Source organism: Octopus bimaculoides, chromosome 1 (assembly GCF_001194135.2).
Source record: "Octopus bimaculoides isolate UCB-OBI-ISO-001 chromosome 1, ASM119413v2, whole genome shotgun sequence".
Lineage (NCBI taxonomy): Eukaryota > Metazoa > Mollusca > Cephalopoda > Octopoda > Octopodidae > Octopus > Octopus bimaculoides.
In genome coordinates this window covers 197805784-197806372 of record NC_068981.1, presented here as the reverse complement: position 1 = coordinate 197806372, position 589 = coordinate 197805784, and positions in this window count along the sequence as shown.

Sequence of the window (589 nt, the reverse complement as noted above, 5' to 3'; positions counted from 1 at the left end):
GCACACACATACATACACATTCTCTCTCTCACACACATACACACACACACACACAAAGCGACCAACATGCAGTCACACACAACAACACACGCACATACACATATATATAAATTCTCACACACACACATACACTCACACACACACACACACACACACACACACACACCTACACAGCCTCCTGGCCTCCTGGCCTCCCTCCTCCATCTTGAACCTCCAAATCTTCACTAATTCTCTCTTCATCCTTTGTTGTCGCTGATTATCTCGTCTGCTCTCTTCACATTTCATCTGGCTTCTTCTTCTTCTTCTTCTTATGATGTCTACCTTTGATGCTGCTGCTGCTGATGATGATGATAGTGATGGTGGTAGCGGTGGTGGTGAGGATGATGATGATGATGATGATGTTCTTTACCACACTTCTCCATCACCACCATCACCACTACCAACAACAGCAGCAGTAATCCTAACCCGACCACCACCACCACCACCACCATCACCATCATCATTTTCACGAGCAACGTGAGTAGCAGCATTAATGTCCATTGTCAAAAAGCACTCCTTCCCGCAACCAAACCTCTTCCCCCCCCCCCCC